Source organism: Heterodontus francisci, chromosome 34 (assembly GCF_036365525.1).
Source record: "Heterodontus francisci isolate sHetFra1 chromosome 34, sHetFra1.hap1, whole genome shotgun sequence".
Lineage (NCBI taxonomy): Eukaryota > Metazoa > Chordata > Chondrichthyes > Heterodontiformes > Heterodontidae > Heterodontus > Heterodontus francisci.
The window spans coordinates 28,224,503-28,238,054 of NC_090404.1; the positions used below are offsets into that span (position 1 = coordinate 28,224,503).

General features: G+C 45.7%; 1 pseudogene; it reads left to right on the forward strand.

Annotated features, from left to right (window-relative positions):
• LOC137348771 (zinc finger protein 208-like) overlaps window positions 1-11,719 on the forward strand; it is a 133,293-nt pseudogene extending 121,574 nt beyond the window's left edge.
• The last annotated feature ends 1,833 nt before the right edge of the window (window positions 11,720-13,552 follow it).

Genomic DNA, 13,552 nt, shown 5'->3' on the forward strand with positions numbered 1-13,552 from the left:
ACCACCCATTTATACTAACCCTACGCTAATCCCATATTCCTACCAAACATCCCCACCTGTCCCAATATTTCCCTACCACCTACCTACACTAGTGACAATTTATAATGGCCAATTTACCTATCAACCTGCAAGTCTTTTGGCTTGTGGGAGGAAACCGGAGCACCCGGAGAAAACCCACGCAGACACAGGGAGAACTTGCAAACTCCACACAGGCAGTACCTGGAATCGAACCCGGGTCCCTGGAGCTGTGAGGCTGCGGTGCTAACCACTGCGCCACTGTGCCGCCCATTGTCCTGAGGGAGGCAACACACCATCCTGGATTCACGTCTGTGGCTGCAGAAATGCCTGTCTGTTCCCCTAACAATAGAATCACTTATGACTATGGCTCCTCCAACCTTGTTTGTGCCCCCCCCTGTGCAGCTGAACCACACATGGCTTGGCTGCACTCTCTAGAGAACCATTACTTTCATTAGTACTCAGAGCTGAACACTGTTTGGAGAGTGGGATGCACTCAGGGGTCTCCTGCACTACCTGCCTGTTTCTTCTTGACTGTCTATTGGCACCCTCTCACCCTGCATAACCTTAAGCTGCAGGGTGACCACATCTATAAACATGCTGTCCACAAAGCTCTCAACCTCACGGATGTCCCACAGTGACGCCAACTGCGGCTCATGCTCTGCAACCGAGACCCCAAACTGCTCCAACTGACGATACTTCCTGCATAAATGGTTATCCAAGGCACAGGAAGTATCCTAGAGTTCCCACATAGCATAGGATGTGCACTGTAGAAGTTGGAGCAGCCCTGCCATTCCTCTATCTATTCAATAATAAACATTGCTACGACTAATAGACTTAACTACATAACAATGAAAGAAGACTCTTCAGCTACTCACTTCCCTTCTGTTATAGAGTCACGGAATCATTTATGGCACAGAAGGAGGCCATTTGGCCCATCAAATCTAAGTCAGTTCTCCACGGAGCTATCCAATCAGTCCCACTCCCCCGCTAGATTTCACTAGGCCTGAAAATTTATTTCCTTCATTAGTTTCCTTAATTACTTTTAATTCTTACTGTGTCATGTAGCAGTATGAATGCTTAAAGCATCCCAAAGACATTTCTTCCTCTGTTATTCGAACCCAGCTAATGTCTCAATCAAAGCAGCGGAGGGAGGAATCCCATAACCACACAAGGCGTTCCGACTCTAGTATCCAACAACACGTTACAGCTTTTTCCAAAACTTGTGATATCGCCTTGCCTCATGTGTTAAAGTTCACACATCCTGCATCAATGAATCTCCAATACAATCAGCTATTTATTTAAACACCATCAGGTTACAAAATCCTGGCAACACTTGCTGATTGACTCCATCCTCACCGCTTTCCTTATTGTTGACAGTATCTCACCTCCAGGCGTCACTTAAATCTCGGGAAGCTGCCCCTTATTCTGATGGAAACTGGAATGTTTAATTTCCAGCTCCTTGGACTAACTTCCTAACTTTAGAGAAAGGGAAACAAAGCTACAATATTTACCAACCAATCAACATCCAGGCTTCCTGACTCAGTGGAAACGGGAGAAGAAACCAGGAAGCGGCGGCTCGGATGGGGGAGGCGCTGCACCATCACTTTAATGCTGCCCCCGGGGTCTTCGCCGCTCGGCCCGGCAGCTCGATATCGAGGCCTGAGAGCCGCTGAGACTCCGTGTAGCTGACGCTGCGCTTCGCCCGCCTCTGCTTCCTGGAGCCGCAACACGCATGCTCCGAGCAGACTGGCCGGATCAGGGGCGGGTCTTCCCGCACCTGCGCGTTGCGACCGTTCTCATGGAGATAGGCCATATTCCTTCGCGCCGAGCATTCTGGGCAAGATAGTCTGCCATTTTCTCGCAATAGAATGAATGGAAAGTTCATGTTTCATCCTCAGAAAAATACAACAGGATAAAACAATGAACATATATTAAGATAAAAGCAAAATACTGCGGATGCTGGAAATCTGAAACAAAAACAAGAAATGCTGGATTCACTCAGCAGGTCTGGCAGCATCTGTGGAAAGAGAAGCAGAGTTAACGTTTCGGGTCAGTGACCCTTCTTCGGAACTGACAAATATTAGAAAAGTCACAGATTATAAACAAGTGAGGTGGGGGTTGGGCAAGAGATAACAAAGGAGAAGGTGCAGATTGGACCAGGCCACATAGCTGACCAAAAGGTCACGGAGCAAAGGCAAACAATATGTTAATGGTGTTTTGAAAGACAAAGCATTAGTACAGATTAGGTGTGAATATACTGAATATAGAACATCAGCAAGTGCAAACCTGAAGAAAAACAACCTGAAAAAAACAGTGGGTAAGCAAACTGAACAAACTAAGATGAAATGAAATAAATGCAAAAAATGGAAAAAGGAATGCAAAAAAAAGGAAGAAAAAATAACTAAAAATGACTAAAAATGAAAGTAAAGTGGGGGGCTGTCATGCTCTGAAATTATTGAACTCAATGTTCAGTCCGGCAGGCTGTAGTGTGCCTAATCGGTAGATGAGATGCTGTTCCTCGAGCTTGCGTTGATGTTCACTGGAACACTGCAGCAATCCCAGGACAGAGATGTGAGCATGAGAGCAGGGGGGAGTGTTGAAATGGCAAGCAACCGGAAGCTCAGGGTCCTGCTTGCGGACTGAGCGGAGATGTTCCGCAAAGCGGTCACCCAGTCTGCGCTTGGTCTCCCCAATGTAGAGGAGACCACACTGTGAGCAGCGAATACAGTATACTACATTGAAAGAAGTACAAGTAAATCGCTGCTTCACCTGAAAGGAGTGTTTGGGGCCTGGGATAGTGAGGAGAGAGGAGGTAAATGGGCAGGTATTACACCTCCTGCGATTGCAAGGGAAGGTGCCCTGGGACGGGGACGAGGTGGTGGGGGTAATGGAGGAGTGGACCAGGGTGTCGCGGAGGGAACGATCCCTTCGGAATGCTGACAGGGGAAGGGAGGGGAAGATGCGACTGGTAGTGGCATCACGCTGGAGGTGGCGAAAATGGCGGAGGATGATCCTTTGGATATGGAGGCTGGTGGGATGAAAAGTGAGGACAAGGGGAACCCTGTCACGGTTCTGGGAGGGAGGGGAAGGGGTGAGGGTAGAGGTGCGGGGAATGGGTCGGACACGGTTGAGGGCCCTGTCAACCACAGTGGGGGGAAATCCTCGGTTGAGGAAAAAGGAGGTCATATCAGAAGCACCGTCATGGAAGGTAGCATCATCAGAGCAGATGCGTCGGAGACGGAGAAACTGGGAGAATGGAATGGAGTCCTTACAGGAGGTAGGGTGTGAAGAAGTGTAGTCGAGGTAGCTGTGGGAGTCAGTGGGCTTATAATGGATATTGGTAGACAACCTATCCCCAGAGATGGAGACAGAGAAGTCGAGGAAGGGAAGGGAAGTGTCAGAGATGGACCATGTAAAGGTGAGAGAAGGGTGGATTAAGGACGCGTTTGCTGGCAACGCAACCACTAGGTGGTGCACGATTTGCACATGCGCAAATGCAGCTTGATCGACTGAAACGTGAGTCTGTGACGAAACTCGGAGCTGCCAGTAATAAAGATGGCGCTGCTCAATTTGACACAAAAAAACATATAAACCCAAACCGCCTTAATGATCGGGATCGCCACCTCACTCGCCGGATTCAGGTCCCCACTGCCTCCCTCGATCGCCGATTCACTTGACGCTCCTGCGCCCGTCTTCTCGCCATTCCCAACTGCTCGGCGCTCCTTCCTGCTGCTCAGATTGAGGCGGTCAATGTCCCTTACCCAGCATTCTCGGTGCTTTTAATGCGCAGGCGCCATGACAAGACCACTTGAGCATGCACAGTGCCGAGAATTAGCTGAAGTGCATTTGCATCCGGTAAGCGGTGGCGGGAGCGATGGAGTTAGTTGGTTGGTGGGTGGGCAGGCTTCAGAAACACCCGGTGTCGGCCTCAACACTCTCATTAAGAAGCTCCCGGTTCTGCGTTTGCATCGAGGCTTCTCCCAATGACAGGCCCGGGGTTAAAGGCCGCCAGATTTTCAGCTCTTTTGGAGGAATTAAAGATTAATGAACTGTAACATCAAAGGAGAAAACTTTAAAGGAAACTGAGCTCAGTTATAAAGGGGCCTGGGAGGGAGGAACCATTTGGGACACAGCACAGAGCAGGAGGTCCCCCCCCTCCTCGGTTCCACAAAGACTGGGCCACACCTGGGCAGGGCTGGCTCAAGGTGCAGGAAGCTGCTAGGCTGAGCTGTGGACTGGGAGGAGTGGGGGGTTTGACTGACAGGCCTGGGGAGGGGGATATCAGGGCAGGGACACACACTGCTCCCCCTTTTCCTCCTGAGATCTTTTACTGGAGTCGTGTTGCTGAGTGTTTCTAAACACAGTCTCCCTATCCCGGTAATGTAGGTGGATTATAGGTTTGCGTGAGTGTTGGACTATATTGGCTCTCCTCATTCTTCCTCCTTTTCCCACTCTTGAGTTCCAGACTGGTGGGTCGATGTGCCTGAAACGTTAACTCTGTTTCTCTCTTCACAGATGTTGCCTGACCTGCTGAGCATTTCCAGCATTTTCTCCTTTTATTTCACATTTCCAGTATCTGCTCTATTTTGCTTTAGTCTTATTGCAGACGTTGGTCACAAAATTGAGTTGGGAAACACAAACAGAGCAATTAAAATCCTGTTTGTATCGGGGTGGGTGTTGATGCTGCAGTCTGTTCCTGACCTGTGTAGGTCTTTTTTGTTGCATCAGTTTGATCTGGAGTGGAAACGTAGGAACAGCTGCTGGGTTTAATCCCGAGTACCTTTGAGCCCAGTCAGGCTCATCTATTTCCAGTGAGAGACTGTAAGGGAGGTAGATTCCAGGGGAGATGAGGTTGCTAAACGAACACCAACCATTCAATGTAAAAGCATGTTATTTTACTAACCAGCATTTCTGGAGAGGCTTTTATCCATTTTACAGATAGGGATTTTTGTACTTCATCTTGGTATATGGGCATCACTAGCCCGACCAGCATATATTACCAATCCCCAGTTGCCCATTGAGAAGGTGATGGTGGGCCTTCTTCTTGAACCGCTGCAGTCTGTGTGGTGAAGGTGCTCCCACAATGGTGTTAGGGAAGGAGTTACAGGATTTTCACCCAGTGATGATGAAGGAACGGTGATATATGTCCAAGTTAACATCAACTTGTATTTATATAGCATCTTTAATGTAATAAAATGTTCCAAGGTGTTTCACAGGAGTGTTTATAAAGTAACATTTGACACTGAGACACATAAGGAGATATTAGGGCAGATGACCAAAAGCTTGATCAAAGAGGTGGGTTTTAATCAGTGTCTGAATCACGGGAGGTGAGGTAGAGAGACGGAGAGGATTAAGGAGGGATTTCGAAAGCTTATGGCCTTGGCAGCTGAAGGCACGGACACCAGTGGTGGAGCAATGAAAATCAGGGATGCTCAAGATGCCAGAATTCAATGAGCCCTGATCTCTCGGAGGGTTGTAGGGCTGGAGGAGATTATAGAGATAGTGAGGGGCGAGGGCATGGAGGAATTTGAAAGCAAAGATGAGGATTTTAAAATTGAGGTGCTGCTTAATTGGGAATCTGTGTAGGTCAGTGAGCACAGTGGTGATGGTGAACAGGACTTGGTTCGAGTAAGGACACAGGCAGCAGAGTTTTGGATGATCTCAAGTTTACGGAGGGTAGAATGTGGGAGACCGGCCAGGAGTGTGTTAGAATAGTCAAGTTGAGAGGTAACAAATACATGGATGTAAGTTTCAGAGGCAGATGATCTGAGACAGTGGTGAAGCCTGGTGATGTTATTGAGGTGGAAATAGGCGGTCTGAGTGATGGTGCTGATATGCAGTCGGAAGGTCATCTCGGGGTCAAATATGACACCAAGGTTATGAATGGTCTGGTTTATAGAGTCATAGAGAGATACAGCACTGAAACAGTCCCTTTGGCCCACCGGGTTTGTGCTGACCATCAACCACCTATTTATACTAATACTACATTATTCCCTACCACATCCCTTCCTACATTAATCCCATATTCTGTACCATTCTCCTACCTACACTATGGGCAATTTACAATTGCCAATTTACCTATCAACCTGCAAGTCTATAGCTGTGGGAGGAAACCGGAGCACCCAGTGGAAACCCACACGGTCACAGGGAGAACTTGCAAACTCCGCACAGGCAGTACCCAGAACCGAACCTGGGTTGCTGGAGCTGTGAGGCTGCGGTGCTAACCACTGCGCCACTGTGCCGCCCCTTAGCCGCAGACAGTTGCCATGGAGAGGGATAAAGTTGGTGGCGAGGGAGTGGAGATTGTCACGGCGACTAAAGACTTCAGACATCCCAATACTTAATTGGAGGAAATTTTTGTTCATCCAGTACTGGTTGTCAGACAAGTCAGGATGGTGTGTGACTTGGAGAGGAACTTGGAGGTGATGGTTTTCACATACACCTGCTACCCTGGTCCTTCTAGATGATAGAAGTTGAGGGTTTGTGAGGTTCTGTCAAAGTTCTGGTTGAGTTGTAGATATATAAAATCTCTCTGTCTTTTTCTCCTTTCTTTCTCTCGCTCTTTCTCTTCTTTCTCTCTCTCTCTCTCTCTCTCTCTGTGCGTCTGTCTCTCTCTCTCTGTCTGTCTCTTTTTCTCTTTCTCTCTTTTTCCTCCCATAGAGGGCAGAGTCTTGTGTAGGTCCAGACTGGGTGTCAGGTTCCCTTCCCTGAAGGACATTAGTGAACCAGTTGGGGTTGTACATCAATCCAGCAGCTTTCATGGTCACTTTTTCCCAGTGCCGGCCCCATAAATTACCAGATTCATTCAGCTCCATTTCACAACCTGCCTTTTGTTTTTGTGGGTTCTCTCACACAGTCTTTTTTCTGTTTTAAATCAATTTCACAGGGTTTTAGAAGGGGAGGAATTGCAGCCGTGAAATACAAAGTAAACGTCAGATCAGGATCTGAAGGAGTCGCCCAAGTTATCATAACCCGAATATCACTGGATTTTGAACATGGAAGGAAAAAGCAGCGATCACAGTGGGGAGAAACTGTACACGTGTTCTGTGTGTGGACGAGGTTTCAGCCGATCATCTGGCCTGTCGAAACACAAGTGCAGTCACACTGGGAAGAAACCATGTAAATATGGAGACTGTGGAAAGGGATTGAATTATCCAGTTGAGCTGGAAACTTATCCTTGCAGTCACACCCTGGAGAGGCCGTTCACCTGCTCCGAGTGTGGGAGGGGATTCACTCGGTCATCCGACCTGCTGAGACATCAGCGAGTTCACACCGGGGAGAGGCCGTTCACCTGCACAGAGTGTGGGAAGGGATTCACTACTTCATCCAACCTGCTTACACACCAGCGGGTTCATACTGGAGAGAGGCCATTCTCCTGCTGTGAATGTGGGAAAGGATTCACTCATTTATCCGGCCTCCTGGCACACCAACGAGTTCACACCGGGGAGAGGCCATTCACCTGCACAGATTGTGGGAAAAGATTCACTACTTTACCCAACCTGCTGTCACACCAGCGAGTTCACACTGGGGAGAGGCCGTTCACCTGCACAGAGTGTGGGAAGGGATTCACTAAATCATCCGACCTTCTGAAGCACCAGCGAGTTCACACTGGGGAGAGGCCGTTTGCCTGCTTTGAGTGTGGGAAGGAATTCACTCAGTCATCCAGCCTTCTGACACACCAGCGAGTTCACACGGGGGAAAGGCCGTTCACCTGCTCTGCGTGTAGGAAGAGATTCACTACTTCACCCAACCTGCTTAGACATCAGCGAGTTCACACTGGAGAGAGGCCGTTTGCCTGCTCTGAGTGTGGGAAGGAATTCACTCAGTCATCCGACCTTCTGAAACACCAGCGAGTTCACACTGGGGAGAGACCATTCACCTGCTCAGAGTGTGGGAAGGAATTCACTCAGTCATCCAGCCTTCTGACGCACCAGCGAGTTCACAAGTAACTCAAGGATGAGAAATTTTCGCCAAATAACAGATTTCTGACATTGGGGTTTTGGAAATCCACCAGGGACTTCTCCCTTTCTGACCTTAACCAAAAGACAGCCTTTTTTAAAAAAAAAATTGGAATTGTCAGTTTTGATTTTCTTTTTAAAGCCGTCCAACCACAAAGCTGCCCGGAAGTCTTTTTACCTGTTTTTCAGTCATCTTTATTTTTTATAATCTTCCACCTTGGTGGAAATGAACTTCAACCAGGAAAGCAAGTGGGTGGAACTGCAAACTCCTTCACAACTTCAGTGTGTCAGTCTTCTGTAAATGGCCAAAAAGGATGTGTGTGTGTATACACAGACCAATTCCCAATGTTTGTTTTTACCTTCATGGGATATCTTAGCAGATACCACCTGAGAACATGAACATATATATACAGAGTGCTGCCTTTCTCCAAGCCAACACAATAGTTATGATGTCTTGCTGTTAAATGCAGCTGCCACTGGACCAATTGATGCAGTCGAACAGGGGCCAGAAGTGTTCATCACTGTTGGGATATACAGCTGTCCATTGGACCTGCTGCATTGTCACAGGGCCATTACCAAACTTTTGAGCCTGATTTGGGGATGATGCAACAGAACCTCAAACTTGTTACTGTAGAGGTTGTCATCGGCTGTTCCTCGACTCGAGGATGACGTCTATTCCAGGTCGCGAGTTTCTGCCATGGGTCTTCAGGTCACTGAACAGGCCAATTCTCGACCTGCAGATCTTTGGGCACATGGGGCAGGGCGTCCCACCAGGTAGTGGGACCTGGAGTGCAGGATTTGCTTCCTAGAGGTACAACACTAGTCTCATTACTTTTCTACTGCCGCTAGCAAGATCTGGGACAATTTTTACATTGCATAATATTTGGACCCTTTGAAGAGGAAAACTACATTTTTAATTAGTTTTCATTAAGATTACAATGAGATCTGCACTGCAAACAAGATTATTTTAGTTTAGAATCTTTATAATGTGACTAATTATTTTAAATTATAAAATCTACCATGAGTCATGATATTTAAAAACAAGCATTCTATCTTTAGAGGCACATTTGCTAAAGTTAATAAGGTTATTTTCCTCCTTTGTTCTTGAAGGAATATGATTGTCTAAAAGAAAATTGGGTCAGGAGTATCACATGCTCCTAACAGAACGTAGGTGATATTCCTGTCCATTGAAGTTTATGGACAGCAAATTGGACAGGCTGTATAACTGGTATACAATCCTCCCTACCTGGTTTTACTTTCTGCTTCGTTCAGGTGATTGTGTGTATCATCATAGAATCATAGAAAGTTGAAGGCACTGAAAGAGGCCACTTGGCCCATCGTGTCTGTGCTGGCTGTAAAACGATCCACCCATTCTCATCCCACCTTCCAGCATTTGGTCTGTAGCCCTGCAGATTGCTGCACTTGAGGTCCATATCCAGACTCCTTTTGAATGAGTTGAGGGATTCTGCCTCAACTATCCTTTCAGGCAGTGAGTTCCCACCACCCTCTGGGTGAAAAAATGTTTCCTCATCTCTCCTTTAATTTTTCTACCAATCACTTTAAGTCTATGCCCCCTCGTCACTGACCTCTCTGTTAAGGTGACTAGGCCCTTTACCTCCACTCTATCCAGGCGCCTCACAATTTTGTACATTTCAATCAGATCTCCTCTCAGCCTTCTCTGTTCCAAGGAGAACAACCCCAGCCTATCCAATCTTTCCTCATAGCTGCATTTTTCCAGTCCTGGCAACATCCTCATAAATCTCCTCTGTACCCTCTCTAGTGCAATTACATCCTTTCTGTAATGAGGTGACCAGAACTGCACACAAGTTGTGGCCTAACTAATGATTTATACAGTTCCAGCATAATCTCCCTGCTCTTGTATTCTGTACCTCAGCTAATAAAGGAAAGGATTCCATATGCCTTCTTAACCATCTTATTTACCTGTCCTGCTACCTTCAGGGATCTGTGGACATTCACTCCAAGGTCCCTCACTTCCTCTACACTTCTCAGTATTTTCCTATTAATCGTGTATTCCTTTGCCTTGTTTGACTTTCCCAAATGCCTCAGCTCACACTTCTCCTGGTTGAATTCCATTTGCCACTTTTCTGCCCATCTGACCAGACCATCAATATCTTCCTGCAGCCTACAGCTATCCTCCTCGCTATCTACCACACGGCCAATCTTTGTGTCATCTGCAGACTTTTTGATCATGCCCCCTACAATTACGTCCATAATTGTTAATATGTACCACAAAAAGCAGGGGACCCAGTACTGAGCCCTGTGGAATGCCACTGGAAACAGCCCTCCAGTCACTAAAACACCCGTCAGCAATTACCCTTTGTTTTCTGCCATTGAGCCAATTTTGTATCCCCCTTGCTGCATTTCCCTGGATCCCTCGGGATTTTATTTTTTTCACCAGTCTGCCATGTGGAACCTTGTCAAAAGCTTTGCTAAAATCCATGGAGACCACATCAACTGCACTACCCTCATCTATCTTCCTTGTTATGTCAAAAAACTCAATCAAGTTGTTCAAACAAGATCTTTCCTTAACAAATCTATGCTGACTATCCTTGAATATTCTGTGCTTTTCTAAGTGACAGTTTATCCTGTCTTTCAGAATGGATTTCAATAATTTGCCCACTACTGAGGTTAGACTGACTGGCCTGTAATTACTCGGTCTCTCCCTCGCTCCCTTTTTAAACAGAGGCGAAATGTTAGCAGTTCTCCAGTCCTCTGGCACCACACCTGTATCCAGTGAGAATTGGAAAATGATGGTCAGACCTTCCGCTATTTCCTCTCCTGCTTCTTTTAACAGCCTGGGGTACATTTCACCCAGCCACCCTGGTGATTTATCAACTTTCAAGGATGCTAATCCCATTAATTCTTCCTCTCTCCCTCTGTTTATAACATCCAATACTCTTTCTTAACGACAATATCTACATCGTCCCTCACCTTTGTGAAGACAGACACAAAGTATTCATTAAGAACAATACCAACAGCATCTGCCCCTACACATAGGTCACCTTTTTTGGTCTTTTATGGGCCTCATTCTCTCCTTAGTTATCCTCTTATTCTTAATGTCACAGCACAAAGTAAGAACAATGACCCCACTTTGGTTCATGTTTCTGAATTGTCAATGTCTCATATATGTTTACTTTTTATGACTTTATATACCGACTGATTTGATCAAATCGCTCACCGAGGCACCAGAATGTGCCATCTGGTATGCTTACATACATTGCTTTTCATGGAAGTTGACACATCTTCTCAGAGCACCAATTCCATGAGCAAGCTTTCAATAGGCAGAACAGGACATTGAAAATGTGAATAAAAGCAAAATACTGCGGATGCTGGAAATCTGAAATAAAAACAAGAAATGCTGGAACCACTCAGCAGGTCTGGCAGCATCTGTGGAAAGAGAAGCAGAGTTAACGTTTCGGGTCAGTGACCCTTCTTCGGAACATTGAAAATGTGAAGCTCTGTAAAATCAGTTATCAGCTGTCATGAAATTGTATTCTGAGTACAGTGCAATTTTACTCATTACATATGCAAAATTGTACAGAATTGCCATTATTCAACTGGTTTGCTTCAATATCAGTGCTATAATTACATGATTCCTTGTCAAAAATAAAGCAAACTTTTTGTCTTTGGCTGCTAATTTTCAGACCTTTTGGTCTTTGTCCACTCTCACCCCTGCATTTGTTACTTGTTTTGTGAAATACTCTCCCTATTAGTGCTCAACTGCTGGATAACTCTAATTACATTTCTAATTGTTTATACATGTCTATAAAGTGTCTGTGTGCCCAGATTTAACTAAGTTGTGATTTGTAACCAATAAATGATGTTTCAGGCATGACTTGTAGTCTGGTATCTTGGTGATTTGTCAAGAAAGATTTAATTCACTCACTCAGCAGCTTGAGAGGAACCAGACTGAAGTTTAATGAACATAAGAAATAGGAGCTGGAGGAGGCCATTTGGCCCTTCGAGCCTGTTCTGCCATTCACCAAGATCATGGCTGATCTTCTACCTCAACTCCACCTTCCCGCACTATCCCCATATCCCTTCATTCCCTCAGTACCCAAAAATCTATCAATCTCTGTCTTAAATATACTCAATGACTGAGCATCCACAGCTCCCTGGGGTAGACAATTCCAAAGATTCACAACCCTTTCAGTGAAGAAATTTCTCCTCATTTCAGTCCTAAATGGCCGATCCCTTATCCTGAGACTGTGACCCAGTGTTCTAGATTCCCCAGACAGGGGAAACATTTTCTCAGCATCTACCCTGTCAAGTCCCTTAAGAATTTATTATGTTTCAGTCAGATCACCTCTCATTCTTCTCAACTCCAGAGAATACAGACCGAGTCTACTCAATCTCTCCTCATAGGAGGAGATGGAGCACAGTGGGGGTGCTGTAGCATAGTGGGTATGTTACTGAACTAGTAATCCAGAGGCCTGGACTAATGATGCAGAGACATGAATTCAAATCCCACCACGGCAGTTTACAGATTTAAACTCAATTAATTAAATAAACCTGGGATTTAAAAAAAAGTTCGTATCAGTAATGGTGACCAAGAAATTACCAGATTGTCCTCAAACCCACCTGGTTCACGGATTTTCTTTAGGGAAGAAAATATGCCGTCCTTACCCGATCTGGCCTATATGTGACTCCAGACCCACAGAAATGTGGTTGACTCTTAACCGTCCTATGAAATAGCCCAGCAAGACACTCAGTTATTTTCAAGGAGCAATTAGGAATGGGCAATAAATACTGGCCTTTCCAGCAACTCCCACATTCTGTGAATAAATAGAACGATCTCCTCATCCCAGGACCCAGACTTGTGAACCTTCATTACATTCCCTCAAGGGCAAGTATGTCCCTCCTTAGGTAAGGAGACCAAAACTGCACACAGTGCTCCAGGTGGGGACTCACCAATGTCCTGTATAATTGTAGTGAGATTTCTTTACTCTTATTCCCCAATCCCATTGTAGCAAAAGTTAACATACCATTTGCTTTCCTAATTTCTTGCTGTACCTTCTTGTTAACTTTCTGTGATTCATGTACAAGGACACCAGGTCCCTCTGAATGCAAACATTTCTCAGTTTCTCACAATTCATGAAGAATGGTGATTTTTAAATTTATTTTTCCTATCCAACTGGATGACTTCACACTTCACCACATTATATTCCATCTGCCATGTTCTTGCCCACTCACCCAACCTGTCTATATCCCTCTGCAGCCTGTTTGTGTTCTCCTCACTACTTACTTTCCACCTAACTCTGTATCATCAGTAAACCTGGATACATTACACTCAGTCCCCTGTTACAGACAGGTAGGAAATGGGGTGACTGGCTTCCACTTTTCACCTTACAACTGATCACAGATAGTGTTCTTGTTAAACCAGTGTTTCAGACCCTGAGTGTTTTAAGGGTCAAATAAACAGACGAATGGCAGGTTTTCTCATAGGTTGAAAGAAAGAAATGTAAACATTTATTTTTTCCACAATGACTGAACTGTTCGCAAACTTCACCCACTCCCGCATTCACACACACAAAGAAACATAAGGATAGATAGAA